At 45.4% G+C, this 17090-nt stretch overlaps 1 long non-coding RNA gene across 1 annotated transcript; it reads left to right on the top strand.

Moving 5' to 3' along the window:
• The first annotated feature begins 52 nt into the window (after positions 1-52).
• Positions 53-13421, top strand: LOC107968745 (uncharacterized). Its single transcript, XR_001710143.3, has 2 exons — positions 53-427; positions 12937-13421. It is a non-coding gene; the product is annotated as an uncharacterized LOC107968745 (long non-coding RNA).
• The last annotated feature ends 3669 nt before the right edge of the window (positions 13422-17090 follow it).

Raw genomic sequence — 17090 nt, 5'->3', positions numbered from 1 at the left:
GCGGCCAATAGGAGGGCGGGGCGGTGGGGGCGAGGCGGTGGGGGCGGAGCGGCTCTGGCGGCGGCCGCGGAGCGGCTCTGGCGGCGGCCGGAGGCCAAGTGTGGCTAAAGGTTACTGCCCCGCGGCTGGGCTGCCTCGGGGCCTGCTCCCGCGTGGCTGGCGGCTTGTACTCCGGTCCTAACACCTGGCCGCCTAAAGGCACCGGCCCAGCCCCTCCTCTCTTTCCCAACTGCACTGCACAAGTGCCGCCTCCTCTCTAGATCCGAGCGCCTCCAGCCTCCCGGTGCATCAGAGTCACCTGGGAACTCCTGCACCGGAGGATTCGTGGGCTCCGAAATCAGAATCCTAGAGATTCAAAATCAGTGTGTCTGGGAGGAGCCAAGGAATATGCTTGCTTAAGAGGTGTTTGTGGCAATCCTCTGGCATGGTAGGTAGCCTTTGTTTGACCCCTGCCTAGGCACTCACCATTCGCGTCAGTGTCTTACACACATGACTCTCAGAGCCACAGAGGTTGGAGGGGTGTGTGAGTGTGTGTGGAGAGAGAGAGAATATGTCTATATGTATGGATGTATGTACACATACGCACGCATATACACATGCATATGTATGTAAAAGAGACATAGAGACAGAGAGACTGATGGAAAGCCATACCCTTGAGCAAATGCCAGAATGAGACAGAGTTTTCTTTGAAATAGTTTTCAGATAATTGCAGTTATCAAGAGAGATTTATTTTGTCCTCTAGAAAGATAGGCCTGAACTCTAGTTCCCCCTCCTTCCCCAGTCCATTACAATTTGTAGAAGAGAATGTCACGTACCAGCCATGTCTCCCACATGCAAAATTGCAGGAGGCATTAGGAACACAGTGGGATTTTGTTCCACTCTGATGGAAATGTGGCATCTTTGGTTGGAGGGTGAGGGAGCCATGTACTTGGTTGACTATGTCTAGGTGCTAGGATTTCTATAGGTAGAACCCTTTGGTGCAGGTCTTGCAGTATAAAACACACCTGGAGGTAGTTCTGTATGAGGACAGCCTTTGCTGGGTGTGTCTCATCTTATGGGGCACGAAGAAACTACGTTTGGCTCATTCTGCCAAGACATAGACACACAAAACATTCTGAAACCCTAGTGGTGGCTTTTGAGCACACCTCTCCGTTCCTCTTTTCTAAGAAGTGGTGAAACCGTATTGCCAGCTGGCTAAGGGAGTTGGTGGGGTCCAAACTCTGGTGTTTGTCTGTTTGCCTTGTCGAGTGAGCTCTTGTCTGTCCTAGGATACTCCTGCCTTGCTTTAGGAATCTTGTCTTGAAAGCTTGACTTTGCTTAACCGTTTGCTAAGTGTAGTACTCCCACAACCCTGTTCTTTCTCATCTTTCCCAGTGCCTTCCTTTTTATGTAATTTCTGGCTTCTGGTTTTTTTTCTCTGTGTTTATACTTTTTTCTCTAGGCGTCAACAGCCATCCCCTGCTTTTTCCCACTCATGTCCTCATTTCAAAAGACTGCCCCAATCCAAAAATGAAATTAAAGAAACAATTCTATTTACAACAACATCTGAAGGGATAAAAGAAACATGTTTAACCAAGGAAGTGTGAGACTGATAGATGGAAAACCACAGAACAGTATTGAAGGAAATTAAAGAAGACCTAAACAAATGGAATGGTCCATGCATGGTTCATGGATTGGAAGATGTAATATTGTTAATATAGCTAATATGGTTTGGATCTGTGTCCAACCAAATCTCATGTCTAATTGTAATCCTCAGTGTTGGAGGTGGGGCCTGGTAAGAAATGATTGGGTGATAGGGGCAGAGTTCTCATAAATGGGGGGTTAGCACCATCCCCCCTTGGTACCCTACAGTGAGTTCTCAGGAGATCCGGTTGTTTAGAAGTGTGCATCACCACCCCCTCTCTCCTGCTCTGGCCATGTGAAGCTCCTCACTCCCCCTTTGCCTTCCGCCATGAATGGAAGCCTCCTGAGGCCTCCCCAGAAGCAGAAGCCACTGCGTCTTCTGTACAGCTTGTGGAACCATGTTCCAATTAAACCTCTTTTCTTTATGAATTACCCAGTCTCATGTATTTCTTTATAGCAGCATGAGAACAGACTAATACAATGGCAATACTCCCCAAATTAACCTACAGATCTAATACAATCCCTATTAAAATTTCAACTGCCTTTTTTTTTTTGCAGAAATAGAAAAACATATTCTAATATTTATATAGAAATGCTAGGGGCCCTGAGTGGCCAGAACAATCTTTAAAAAGAACAAACTTACTACAAAGCCACAGTAATAAAAATCATGTGGTATTGGCAGAAAGATAAAACACAAAAATCAATAGAATAGAATTGAACATTCAGAAATAAACCCATCTATGGTCAATTGATTTTTTTTTTTTTTTTTTTTGAGACGGAGTCTCACTCTGTCACTCAGGCTGGAGTGTACTGGCATGGTCTTGGCTCACTGCAACCTCTGCCACCCAGGTTCAAGTAATTCTCCTGCCTCAGCCTCCTGAGTAGCTGGGACTACAGGTGTGTGCCACCACACCCAGCTAATTTTTGTATTTTTAGTAGAGACAGGGTTGCACTAAGTTGGCGAGGCTGGTCTCGAACTCCTGACCTCGTGATCTGCCCGCCTTGGCCTCCCAAAGTGCTGGGATTACAGGCGTGAGCCACCGTGCCTGGCCTGGTCAATTCATTTTTGACAAGGGTTCTAAGACCATTCAGTGGGTAAAAGTGAGTCTTTTCAACAAATGGGACGGGGACAACTAGACATCTACAAGCAAAATAACAAATATGGACCCCTACCTACCTCACAGCAAATATAAGAATTAACTCAAAATGGATCCAAGACCTAAATGTAAGAGCTAAGACTATAAAATCCTTAGAAGGGAAAATAGGTGTAAATCTTCATGACTTTGGAAAGCAATTATTTCTTAAATATGACATCACAAGTGCAAACAACAAAAGAAAAATAGATAACTTGGACCTCATCAAAATGAGAAACTTTTATATATTGAAGGACACCATCAATAAAGTAAAAAGACGAGCCACAGAGTGGGAGAAATATTTGAAAATCATATGTCTGATAAGGGTCTTTATGTGGATTATATAAAGAATTCTGGCCGGGCATGGTGGCTCACGCCTGTAATCCCAGCACTTTGGGAGGCCAAGGCAGACGGATCACGAGGTCAGGAGATCGAGACCATCCTGGCTAACATGGTGAAACCCCGTCTCCACTAAAAATACAAAAAATTAGCCAGGCGTGGTAGCGGGCGCCTGTAGTCCCAGCTACTCGGGAGGCTGAGGCAGGAGAATGGCGTGAACCCGGGAGGCTGAGCTTGCAGTGAGCCAGATCGCGCCACTGCACTCCAGCCTGGGCGACAGAGCGAGACTCTGTTTAAAAAAAAAAAAAAAAAAAAAAGAATTCCTACCACTCAACAATAAAAAGACAAACAACCCAATTAAAAATGGACAAAAGATTAGAATAGACATTTCTCCAAAATATATATATATATATGTGTGTGTATATATATCTGTGTATGTATATATATATGTGTGTGTATGTATGTATGTGTATGTGTAAATATATATGGCCAGTAAATGCATAAAAAGATGCTCAACGTCATTAGTCGTTAGGGAAATGTAATCAAAGCCATGAGTTACCACTTCACATCCACTAGGATGGCAATAATAATAACAACAGAATAACTGGTGAGAATGTACAGAAATTAGAACCCTCATACTCTGCTGATGAGAATGCTAAATGATACAGCCACTGTGGAAATCAGTTTGGCAGTGCCTCAAAAAGTCAGAGAATTGCCATAGAGCCCAGTAATTCCACTCCTAGGTACCCAAGAGAATTGTGAACATACATTCACACAAAAACGTGTGCACACATTTTCCTAGTATGTAACTTATAATAGCAAAAAGTAGAAAGAACCCACATGTTCATCAGTGGATGGATGGGGTAAACCGAAGGTGATCTCACCATACCACGGAGTATTATTTAGCTATAAACACAAATGAACCCCTGGCCCCTGCTACAACATGGATGAACCTTGAAAACACTGTGCTGAGCAAAAAGAAGGCAGTCACAAACGGCCATGTGCTGTATGATTCCATTTATATGACATGTACAGAAAAGGCAAATCCCTGGAGACAGAAAAAAAGTCGATTTGTAGTTGCCACGGGCTGTGTGGGGTCAGGGATGGGGAGAGGGGAAAGACTGCTTATCAGCACAAGTTTCTTGTTGGGCTGATGAAAGTGTTGTGGAATTAGGTAGTGGTGATGATTGCATAACATTTTGAATATACTAAAAACCACTGCTTTGCACACTTTAAAATGGCTAAAATAGTGAATTTTATGTTATGGGTATTTTGTCTTAGAAAAAAAAAAAAAAAACTGGCTGGGCGCGGTGGCTCACGCCTATGATCCCAGCACTTTGGGAGGCCGAGGCGGGTAGATCACGAGGTCAGGAGTTGAAGACCAGCCTGGCCAAGTTGGTGAAACCCTATCTCTACTAAAAATACAAAAATTAGCTGGGTGTAGTGGCAGGTGCCTGCAATCCCAGGTACTCAGGAGGCTGAGGCAGAGAATTACTTGAACCCGGTGGGTGGAGGTTGCAGTGAGCTGAGATCGCGCCACTGCACTCCAGCCTGGGTGACAGAGCAAGACTCCATCTCAAAAGAAAACGAAAAACCAACAAAAAAAACTACCTCGGAGGCATTATCATTTCTCTACCAGTTTCAAAGACTCAGTAGAGAAAATATGATTGGTTCATTTTGGATCAGGGCTAGACTGGGATACAGGGTAACAAGGAGCCCTCAGAGATGTTAGGGATTTAGCCTTTTGGGTGGGGACACAGTGTTCAGACAAGAGGGGTGTGGGCTAGGCAGTTGTCCCAAAAGATACCTACTTTAAGTATTAAGAAAAATCAGGCTGGGTGTGGTGGCTCACGTCTGTAATCCCAGCACTTTGGGAGACTGAGACAGGTGGATCACCTGAGGTCAGGAGTTCGAGACCAGCCTGGCCAACATGGTGAAACTCCATCTCTACAAAAAATACAACAAATTTGTATTTTTTGTACACCACAGGCGTGGTGGTGGGCGCCTGTAATCCCAGCTACTCTGGAGGCTGAGGCAGGAGAATCACTTGAATCTGGGAGACGGAGGCTGCTGTAAGCCCAGATTGCACCATTGTACACCAGCCTGGGCAACAAGAGTGAAACTCTGCCTCAAAAAAAAAAAAAAAAATTAAAGAAAATCTGGGAAAAAAGAAAAGATAAATAATCGCCCATGATCCTAGCATCTTAATCACTACAGCTTTTATTTCGGCAAATCCTTTCAGTATTTGTCCACAGGCCAACATATTTTTTAGAGTTGTAATCACTGTGTTTGTGCTGTTGATTTTGGTTTTTTTCACTTACCATCATATCACAAACACTTCCCACGTTTCTAAATCACCTTCATAATTATCCTTTTTAATGGCTGCATAACATTCAATTGAATGTATGTACCATAATTGTTGTAATCACTTTGCCATTTCTGGATATTTACATAATTTCTAATTATTTTTTGCTATTTTATATATATATATATATACACATCTCATACTGTAGGAAATAACTTTCATGCATACTAATGTTTTTTTCTTTACTTTAATTGCCCACATTACTTAAAAAGACCAAACAGGATAAAATTTCCCATGAAATGTCAAGCTAACCAAGCAGCCTAGAAAGAAGAGAGACTCAGAAGCTCACCGGGGATTGTTGGGAATGCAGCCGCAATTCCAGGAGACCCCCTTCCCACTAGGGAAGCCCCTGTTCTCTCACCCCTGCTGTTTCTGCCTCTTTCCCTCACCGACAGTGCACTGAAATTGTCTGCACTATGAATGTGCTGCTGTAGATTTATATTTTCATTGGCGTGGTATCCGGGTTGGTTTGCCTGTGCTGTTACAATGCTACTATGAACATCCATAGACATGACTCCTGGTCCTGGGGCACATGTGTAAGGGTCTTTCTAGACCAGTTTCTCAACCTTGACATGACAGATATTTGGGGTTAGATCCTTCTTTGTTATGGGGGCTGTCTGTGCATTGTGGATGGTCAGCAGCACCTCTGACCTTGACCCTCTAGAAGCCAGGAGGAGTTTCTGGTAAGAAGACATATACCGAACATGTCTTCCTGCTATTGAGAATCGCTGCTCTGGACTAATGCCCCTCCTGCTATTGAGAATCACTGCTCTGGACTAATGCCCCTCCTGCTATTGAGAATCACTGGTCTGGACTAATGCCGCTCCTGCTATTGAGAATCACTGCTCTGGACTAATGGTTGTCAAACCTTGCTACACTTTAGAATCACATGAGGAGTTAAAAAAAAAATTCACTAGCCTGGGCAACACAGCAAAACCCCATCGCTACAAAAAATACAAATATTAGCCAGGTGTGATGGTGCATGCCTAGGGAGGCTGAGGTGGGAGGATCACTTGAGTCCAGGGAGGCTGAAGCTGCAGTGAGCTGAGATTATGCCACTGCACTCCAGCCTGAGTGACAGAGTGAGAACCTGTCTCAAGAAAATTAAAAAAAATTAGGCCCAGCACGGTGGCTCACACTTGTAATCCCAGCACTTTGGGAGGCCGAGGTGGGTGGATCACTTGAAGCCAGGATCATTTGAAGCCGACCTGGCCAACATAGTGAAACCCTGTCTCTACTAAAAATATAAAAATTAGCCAGGCATGGTGGCTCACACCTGTAATCTTAGCTACTTGGGAAGCTGAGGCACAAGAAATGCTTGAACCTGGGAGGGAGAGGTTGCAGTGAGTTGAGGTGGCACCACTGCACTCCAGCCTGGGAACAAAGTGAGACACCGTCTCAAAAAAATTAATTGAAAAAATAAAAATGTTAATGCTGAGACTGTATCCGAGACCAATTAAATGAAAATCCCTACAGGCACAGTGCTATGGAATCACCTGAGAGCTTTAAAAAAAATTGATGCTTGAGCCAGGTACCCAGAGGTTCTCATTTAATTCATCTGGAGGGGCGCATGCAGATTTTAAAAAGTGAAGCCTTAGGTGAGTCTAATGTGGAGTCACATTTAAAACCACAGGGGCAAATGCCTATGAGCGGAATTGCTGGATTGCAGGCCTGTGCTTTACTAAGTAACAACAAGCTGCTTTCCAGGGACTTTTTTTTTAAAACACACGTCTGCCTTCCATCATCTGTGTCCCAAAGCTGAACTCCCCAAAGGCAAGATCTATGTCTCACTTATCTTTAGATACCTGCTGCCTAACCAAGTAGCTGGTATATAGTAGCTGCTTAATGTATATTTGTTGTTGAATGATTAGAAGTAGTTTATCATTTTGCTGCCATCAGGTAATATTTTGTTGCTGTTGGAACCAATAAGAGAGAAGCAGGATTATGAACAGTGATGGAGATGGAATTTTTTTTTTTTTTTTTTTTTTTTTTTGAGACAGAGTCTTGCTCTGTTCCCAGGCTGGAGTGCAATGGTGCAATCTCGGCTCACAACCTCCACCTCCCAGGTTCAAGCAATTCTGCCTCAGCCTCCCAAGTGGCTGCTGGGATTACAGGCATGCACCACCACGCCTGGCTAATTTTTGTATTTTTAGTAGAGATGGGGTTTCTCCATGTTGGCCAGGCTGGTTTCAAACTCATGATGTCAGGTCATCTGCCCACCTTGGCCTCCCAAAGTAATGGCATTACAGGCATGAACCATCACACCCAGCCAAGATGGAGTCTTTTAACACAACACCTCAGACTCAAGCTGAAAAAGGTGGTACCTATCAACAGGTTTGAGAACTTCTAGATGCTTCATTTTCTAAACTCTGAAAGACAGAAGTCCAGGCCTTAGAGAATGGTAAGCAGCCACGAGGGACTTCTATGCTGTCTGAAGAGGGTGCCAGGAGGCAGAGGCTCCAACCTTGACCATAGGGAGTCAGGGTTGAGGTGGGGAGGCCTGAGTAAAGAGAAGCGGAATGGGGATCAGACTGACAAGGCCCCTAGTTACTGGTCTGTGGTTGGCAGAAAGATGTACCCCCAGATATGTCCACGTCCCCATCCCTGGAATCTATGAATATGTTAGGTTGCATGGCAAATGGGAATTAAGGCAGCAGATGGAATTAAGGTTGCTAATAAGCTGACGTGGAGATGGGGAGACTGTCTTGGATGATCTGGGTGTAAGAAGGAGGTGGAAAAGTCAGATTCAGGGAAAAATGTGAGGATTATATGCTGCTAAGATGTGGGGGGTGGGTAGGTGCCGGAAGCCACTGCAGGTTGTCTCTAGAAGCTGGGAAAGGCAGGGAAACAGAGGCTCCCTCAGAGCCTCCGGAAGGAACAAAGCCCTGCTAACACCTAGATTTCAGCCCAGTGAGATCTGTGTTGGATTTCTGACATCCAGGACTGTAACAAAATAAATCTGTGTTGTTTGAAGCTGCTGAACTTGTGGTCATTTGTTACAGCAGCCACAGGAAACTCATACATCTTTCAAGGCTGGCTTTGTTTGCTCCAAAAGGAAATGCAAAGGGGAAAGTAATACTTTGTATCAAGCTCTGGACTCTATGAATAGTAATCATAACTAATGCTTGGTGTTGCTCTTACTAAGTACTAGGCATCATCCTAAGTGCTTCACATAAACCCATTCATTGAACTTTCCCAACTCTGTAAGGTAGATACTATTTTTATCTGCATTTTTCACTGATAGGGTAACTGAGGCACAAAGATGTTGTGTAACTTGTTCGAGGCTGCCCAGGCAGTCTGGCTGCAGCATCCCTGCAACACGCTGCCATGCTTGTGTTTGGTGACTGGAAAGATGGGTTTCTTTCAAGTAAGACATGCAGCCCTTCTAGATATGGTAGAGCAAAACTGTGGAGGCAAATCTGTTGGGAGAGCAAGCTCACAATTTCTGACTTAATAACTATAATAAATACAAGTCAGTCTCTTCTTGATAACTCAGTGTCCTCACAAACCCAAATTGCCGTGAAATTATTGGAGATAAATCCATGTTGTATGGGATGCACTTTGTCATGCTCCTGGGGGCTCCCGCATTGACACAGAAGCTCACTTGTTACCGTGGAGCAAGTCAGCTTCTGCATCGGGCAGTGTGGGTTGAAATCCTGGCTTGCTGGTTTGTTAGCTGTGAAACGCCAAGCAATCTACTTTACCTCTCTGAGCTTAAGTTTCCTCTTCAACAAAACAAAACAAAACAAAAAAACTCTTCCTTCAAGGGTTGGCACTTCAGTGACAGGAGGAAAAGTATGAGTGTTATAGGAGGCAGAAAGAAATTATTTAGGTAGACAGGGTAAAGACAGTCCCCAGCAGAAAACTTTCGTTCTAACAAAAAGCAACTCAGAAATAGCTCCCTTTCAGGCCAGGTGCAGTGGCTCATGCCTATAATCCCAGCACTTTGGGAAGCCGATGTGGACGGATCACCTGAGGTCAGGAGTTCAAGACCAGCCTGGCCAACATGATGAAACCCTGTCTCTACAAAAAAAACCCCATAAAAATTAGCTGGGCATGATGGCAGGTACCTGTAGTCCCAGCTACTCGGGAGGCTGAGGGAGGTGGATCACTTGAACCCGGGAGGTGGAGGTTGCAGTGAGCCAAAATCACACCATGGCCCTCCAGCCTGGGCGACAAAGCAAGACTCTGTCTCAGGAAAAAAAAAAAAAAAAAAGGGCTGGGCGCAGTGGCTCACGCCTGTAATGGCACCACTCTGTGAGGCCGAGGCAGGTGGATCACTTGAGGTCAGGAGTTCGAGACCAGCCTGGCCAACATGGTGAAACCCTATCTCTACAAAAAATACAAAAATTAGCTGGCCGTGGTGGTGGGCACCTGTAATTCCAGCTACTCAGGAAGCTAAGGCACAAGAATTGCTTGAACCTAGGGGGGCGGAGGTTGCAGTGAGCCGATATCGCGCCATCGTACTCCAGCCTGGGTGATAGAGTGAGACTCGGTCTCAAAACAAACAAACAAACAAAACAATTAGCTCTGTTTCTAACCTGATGCAGTTCAAATAAATCACTTCTCTTCTAACAAGCAGGCTGAATGATCAAGCTGTAAAACACAGATAAGACAGCTCAAGCATAGAAGAGGGCGGAGTCTCCTGGGTAATCACCAAACTTCACACTCATACAATGGGCCTCAGTGAAACAGTGGGCCTTAATAAGCACATTCCTTTCCTTTAGGCCCACTAAGTAAGATATGGAGCTAAAAGTGGATTGGGGTTGCGGGGGATGTCTACCGCTGCAAGATGCTGCCTGGGAACAGACACAGAAACTCTCCCTCCCAGATAAGCAACACAGACTAAGAGTTGGCCTAGGTGGTTAGGGAATGGGGTGAGAGCTGATAAAAAATCTCTGGTCTATACAGATAGCACACCTGGTCCCAACTAAACCGTCGGGCTCTAGGAGTAGAAGACATCCCCTCCTCACTAGCCCATTTATAAAAACCCTGACATTTTGACTACCACCTGGCAACCCGCTCGGGACCCCTCTCCATGATGGAGAGCTGTCCTTTCCTTTTGCCTGTTAAACTCCTGCTCCAAACTCACTGTGTGTGTGTGTGTGTGTGTGTGTGTGTGTGTGTGTGTGTGTGTCTGCAACCTGGATCTCCTTGGCTGTGAGACCAAGAACGTTGATACTTATCCCAGACAAGGAGGCTGCTTCATAAGGAAACACTCACTAAATGTATTTCCACCTCTTGTCTGGTTCTGTAATTTAGGACAGTGGTTAAGTGGTCAGGGGAGAGACACTGAGTCTCCTTTCCTTCCTGTTCATTCTGTGTCCATTCCTAGATCCATCACTTGCTTGCTGTAACAGTAGGCAAGGTACTTAATCTCTCTAGTCTCAACTTCCTAATCTGTAAAATGGGCATGCTGGTGACAGCATCTCCCTCTAACTTCCTTAGAGCAGTTGTGGAAAATTAATTGGGATATTTTATGTAAACATCTTGAAACAGTGCTGGGGACCCAGGGACCCAGTGGTGTTAGTCCTCCTGCTTATCAGAGATGAGAAGAAGGGAAGGGAGTCGAACACCCTTCAGCTGAGGTGGGGAGAAGAGTATGTGATGCTGTGGTCAGGGATGACCAATAAGAGACCTTGCGGGAGATAATGGCTCATAGGACTGAGAGGGGAGAGCAGAGCTGGACAGGGACGGGCTTCCGGGTCAGAGATCCAAGCATCTCCAAGCATGGAGGGTGGGCGGCTGCAGCGTCAGCTAAGCCTGTAAGGACAGCCAGCAGCCCACACAATGGTGGTCATGCAAAGGACGAGAGAACAGCAGTGCAGTCCTTGTCTTCCTCTCTCCTTGTGAATTCCCCGCTGATGTCTGTGTCAGCTTTCACTCATCTGGTGGCCGTATGTTACCACGTGAAAAATATTCAGTTACAAGACATTATACCATGATGCTATTTAAATTTTTTTAGAAAAGCACTCTGAAAGAAGGTTCACCAAAATGTGAATAGAAGTTATTTCTGGGCGATGGGTTTTTTAAAACTGTCTTTTAAATATATTTTTGAGTTTCCTGGGTTTTTAAAATTACAACGAGCATGCATAACTTTTAATAATAAGAACGAGTCATATTTTTTCCCATTTCCATTTTGGATGGGAAAAAGAATCTATATTTATCTAGCATCATAAGATGTTATGAATCTACGCATCTTCCAGCAAGCCAAGTTTTATCTTTATTAGATGCAATTCAATGCCATGAACATTTGGGGAGCACTGACTCCGTGCCAGCTGTTGGCCCTGGTGTTACAAGAACAAATAAAGCACAATTCCTGCTTTTAAAGAGCTCAGAGTGTCGAGCAATGACTTCTGTTCTGTGTTTATAAAAGCTCACAATTTCTGATTTAATATCTATAATAAATACAAGTCAATATCTTCTTGATAACTCAGTGTCCTCACCAAACCCGAGTTAGTGTGAAACTGTTTGTTGGGAATAAATCCGTATTGTACGGGATGCACTTCGTCATGCTCCTGGGAGCTCCTGCGTTGACACAGTGGGTCACTTATTGCTTAGACTAAGTGGTCTTGGACTGTTATGATTTTCTTGCTACTCAGTAAATAATAATGACGTACTTTCCCTCCTGAACACTGACTACATGTTAGGCATGGTGCTAAACTTTTACATGTATGATCACATTTTATTCTCAGAGTAACCCATGAAGGATGGGCTTTACTCTTTTCTCAGTTTTACAGATGAGAAAACTAAGGCTCAGATAGGTTAAGTAACTTGCGTAAGGTCACACAGCTAGTCAGTGGACATGCCAAGACTTGAACCAATTTCAGGCCGATTCCAAGGCCTAAGACGTTCATCTCCAACCTACGCACCGTTCCGTGCTCAAGCTATGTTTGCGTGTTATAGCACATTTTAGGTTCCAAAGAATTTGGAATTTTCCTAGAATCAATTCTTGTCCCACGTGTTCTTCTACAATCTCGCCAATTCCCCATCAGGGGGTGGAACCTAACTCTCTTCCCCTGAATCTGGGTGGGCTTGTTTGGTAGCTGAGGATTTCATCGCTCAGGTCTCCCTTCAAGAAAAAAGTTACTTTTCAGCTGTAAGTGCGGTCTGCACCTGTTAGCACCACCAGGGTGTGTCTTCGCCTTCAAGCCAAGGCCACTCTCTTTCTGGACAGTCTCAGCCAATGACTAAGCAGGGCAGGGGTCTAGGGCCTGGCTGTTTCTGTTCATCATGGGACTCTTTGTCTCAGAGCATGAAGTGGGTTGGCCAAGACCCTGTCTGATCTATGCTGCCATCTGAGACTCTCCTGCACCATCCCATGTCCCCTCCTTTCCCTTTACAGCTGTTAGAGCCACACTGTGTCCTGAAGGCCTTTCCAGCCTCCTTCTGCTTCCTCCTCCCGTTCTCTGTCTCAGGTATGACCCCCAATCAACTTCTTGACTCCTAACTCCCATCTTGGTGTCTGCTTCCCAGGGGACGCATCTGACACAGCCTTTTGCTTGCTTGTGACAAACAGAGCATTGCAGAAGTGATGCTGCGTGACCTCCAGGATAAAGCTATAAAAGGCAATGCAGCTTGCACATTGTTTGCTAGAACCCTCACTCTTGAAGCTTTCAGCCACCACTTAATAAGCAGTAAGCTCAGCTTCCCTGAGGATGCCACACTGTGAGGAAGCCGAAAGTAGCCCACATGAAGAGACCATGTGGAGAGGCCCTGAGAGAGAGAGAGAGAGAGAGAGAGAGAGAGAGAGAGAGAGAGACTGATCAGCCCTCATGAACTCCAATTCCTTGGGATTCTACTTCCAGCCATCATTGGACTAAGACCACACGAGAGACCCTAAGCCTAACTCATCCTGAATTCCTGATCCACTGAGACCCTGAGAGACGAAATATTGTGGTTTTAAGTCACTAAGTTTTGGGCTGATTTGTTACCGAGCAATAAATAGCTGGCACAAGTACCATGTGGGCTGTGGTATGTGAGCGTGGGGCCTGTCATTTTTCATAATCCTTCTGCAGCTTTACTATTCTATGGGAGCTCAGCATAGTAGGTGTTCCATGCACATTTGTTACTGTTTTGTAGGCTCAGTGAGATTACAGATACGGGCCAGTTCCGAGCTGCCTGGAAATACATGTGTAGCAATTGAAACATTTCATTTCTAATTAAATTGTGATGAGAATCCATTCTAAGACGCCCTCCCAATATTTGTTGATAAGAAAAACAGAGGGTGCTTCTGAGGTTTAGGATTAATATTATGAGACTATGAAACTCAAAATTATGAGACCCCTCATGCTAAATAAGCAGAAATGACTGTCCATGAGCTACTGGCTCCTGGCCAGTCTCAACATAGTTATAAAGACATATTCAATCAGTGCCAAGGAAAGAGAAGTCATCCTTGTATCTCCTTAGCCCATCCCAAATCTTTACACAGGCTATGACATTGATTCCGAGCTGGGCAGACTTGGGTTTGAATCCCATCTTTACCCATGTAAATGTAACTTGGTTTGTAAAACTGTTGGCAGAATCCACTAAAGCTGAACATATGCATTCCTATGTCCCAGCAGCTCCCTCCAAGCTATATACCAAACATGAGTATATATGTATATTCACCAAAATACATGTTTTGCGGTGGGCAGGGCTGTGCAAACCTACCCCAAAGTGCAAGGAAGCCAAGAAGCCTAAGAAAAAGGCTGACAAATCCAGTTTCTTAGTAAGAAACATTTAACAGGGACTTAGGAACAGAAGCCATGTCTGTGTCTTGGATGGCAGTGAGACAAGATGGTGGATCCCTGTGCCACTGCTGCTGAGATCCAGGGCTTATATACCATCGGGGAGGGGTAGTTCAGAAGGGTTGTGTGGGACAATTGAAGTACTACAACATCAGCGTTGCCTGGCCTAAGGGCAGGATTCACGGCAAGGACCTGGTCTCACACAAGGAACAATAGATAAACTGGAAATCTTAAAGACCTTCCCAGAACAGGGGTTAATCACAAGCCAACGTGGTAGATTAGCATCCAAGATGGAGTCGGTTTGGCTTCCACAGACATGCACTAGAATGTTCATGGTAGCCCAGGGTTTAAAAAGCCCAGATCTGGATACTATCCAAATGTCCGTTGTGTTAGTTTTATATTGCTACATGACAAATTGCCACAAAATTAACAGATTAAAACAACACATATTTTTGACCTCACGGTTTCTGTGAATCAGGAGTTAGGTCGTGGACTCTGCTTCCGAATCTCACAAACCTGCAGTCCATGCAGGCTGCTGTACACAATACCACAGACTGGGTGGCTTATAAATAATAGAAATTTATTGCTCACAGTTATGGAGGCTGAGGAATCCAATATCGAGGCAGCTGCAGACTCGGTGTGTAATGAGGGCCCACTTTCTGGTTCATAGATGGCAACTTCTAGCTGTGTCCCTACATGGTGGAAGGGATAAGGGGTCTCTTTCGGGCCTCTTTTATAAGGACGCTGATCCCATTCATGAAGGCTCCACCCTCATGACCTCATCACCTCCCAAAGACCCCATTTCCTAATACCATCACCTTGGGGGTTAGGATTTCATATGTTGGAATCCTATTGTAAACACAATTGCAAGGTGTCTGCTAGGCAGTAGTCTCATTTCCAGGTTCAGCAGGTGTAGGGTCCACTTCCAAGTTCACATGTTGTTGGCAGAATTGAGTTCCTCGTGCCTATAAAACTGATGGCCTCAGTTTCTTTCTGGATGTGAACTGGAGGCCGCCTTCAGTTCCTTGCCACAGGGGCCTCCCCAACATGCCACTTGCTCTAACAAGGCCTGCAAGGGGGAAAACGCTCTTGAAAGGCGGAGGTCACAGTCCTGTGTAATGTAACTGTGAGTGGATTCCATCATACCCACTGTATTCTATTGGTTAGAATCACATCACACACTCCGCCTACTCTCCAGGAGAGGGGCTCACACAGGCTCATGAACCCCAGGAGGTGGGGATCGTGGGGGCTACCTTAAGTTTGCCTATCACATCCATCAACGGCAAAATGCGTAAATAAAGCATGGCACTTTCACACAGTGGAGCAGTCCAAGGCAACGAGAATGAAGTCTCAACCTACGCAGCCATAGGATGCATCTCCAAACAGATGATGGTGTGAAGGTGGCCAGACACAAGAGAGCCTATTCTGTGTGATCTCATGGTATAAACTTCAAAAACTGTCAAAACCTCTGCTGTCAGGGGTCAGGACGGTAGTTACTTGGGATGCAGTTAGTGACTGGGACCATGCACACCTTGCTTGTTGGATGAGAGGCAGCTCAAGGCCCTCTCGCTCTCCCAGCTCATGTGTGAGAGAAGAACCAGCAGGGGCTGAGAAGCAGCTCTGAACCTTGTTTCCGGCTTCAGAACCAAGTGTCTAGCTCTGATCCAATCGGCTGTGGCCAGAGGCAGTTCCTTCCAAAGGCAGTGGGAACTGATACACCATATAAATGGCTCTAATGGGCCGTGCGTGGTGACTTACACCTGTAATCCCAGCATTTTGGGAGGCCAAGGCAGGCAGATCACCTGAGGTCAGGAGTTCAAGATCAGCCTGGCCAACACGGTGAAACCCCGTCTCTACTAAAAATACAAAAATTAGCCAGGTGTAGTGGCAGGCGCCTGTAATCCCAGCTACTCAGGAGGCTGAGGCAGGAGAATCACTTGAACCCAAGAGGCGGAGTTTGCAGTGAGCTGAGATCGTACCACTGTATTCCGGCCTGGGCGACACAGTGAGACTCCTTCTCAGGAAAAAAAAAAAAAAAAAAAAGGCTCCAGTGACAGCCCCCAAAACTTCCCATTTCACATTTGTTAGCCGCCAAGCCTATGCCAGCTTTGCCCACCCTTTCAGGGGGTTTGATGAAACCAACATTGCTCTGTCTTCTCTTCTTGGGAGACAGCGGCAGGTGGCTGATCCCTGGTCGTCTGCACAGGGTGTGGGCAGCAAGAACTCAGTGCCCTGTGCTCTCCCTGGTGCCCGGCTTTGGAGCTGGCAGGGAAGTGCTTGCACCATGGTACAGGGACATTAGTCTGCGGAATGGATATCATTTCTGACAGACGCAGGACAAGGAGAAACAGATTTGCCCCTTGAGCTGAAAGTTTAATTTCAGCTGTAGGCTTTCTCCAAATGCAATGAGAGATGGCGGGAGTGAAAAGCAAAACTAACAACAGTGGGCATTCTCTTTTCTCCATCACACCCTCTGTGTTTTCAATGGCCAAAGCACATGGCTGCCCCCCAGAAAGGGCATCAGTTCAGTCACAGAAATGGTGGTGTTCAGCTGCTGCCTGAATGCTTTTTGTGAAATCCGACACCACTGCATCACTCTCCTGCTCAAAGCTTTTCAACACTCTCTCTCGGCTGTCAGCAGTGGCTGGTGCCTCCAGCATTTTGGGTTTCAAGCAGTTATGAGTTTTATACCAAATAACTGGGTACTGTTAAAAGTTAACACATGGCTGTTTGTAGGGGATTTAAACTTTTTTGTAATTGGAGTGAACTTCTGAAAGGCAAACGTTAGAATGTTTCTAGGTACTAGCACAAATGGTGAACAGCCAATGTCCATCAACAGGAGAATGATAAATTGCGGTATGTTCATTGAATGGACTACTACACAGCAATAAAAAAGAACAA

This window comes from Pan troglodytes, chromosome 18 (assembly GCF_028858775.2).
Source record: "Pan troglodytes isolate AG18354 chromosome 18, NHGRI_mPanTro3-v2.0_pri, whole genome shotgun sequence".
In the NCBI taxonomy this organism is placed as follows: domain Eukaryota; kingdom Metazoa; phylum Chordata; class Mammalia; order Primates; family Hominidae; genus Pan; species Pan troglodytes.
This window is presented reverse-complemented; position numbering and strand designations above follow the sequence as displayed.